Source organism: Gekko japonicus, unplaced genomic scaffold, assembly GCF_001447785.1.
Source record: "Gekko japonicus isolate JY-2015 unplaced genomic scaffold, Gekko_japonicus_V1.1 scaffold809, whole genome shotgun sequence".
In the NCBI taxonomy this organism is placed as follows: domain Eukaryota; kingdom Metazoa; phylum Chordata; class Lepidosauria; order Squamata; family Gekkonidae; genus Gekko; species Gekko japonicus.
Genome location: NW_015172578.1, coordinates 541,096 through 541,340, shown reverse-complemented (window position 1 = coordinate 541,340; position 245 = coordinate 541,096).

Here is a 245-nt window from a genome sequence, read left to right as displayed (position 1 = left end):
TTTTTGACTTCATGGTATTTGCACAAGAGAAAATGGGAAGGAAGGAGCAGAGACATGTTTTTAACTTTCTGACAAATAGTTTTGATGATTGTGGACTCCAGCACCAGTAAAAAGAGTGAGGACAGAAAAATAGTTCCCAGTGGCAAAAGCCAGGTTCTCCTCTAACAGCAGGATGAGTGAGGATGTCAAAGGAACCAAAACTTAACTACTGTGAGAATAATTGCAAATTATGGTAAATGTGCAGA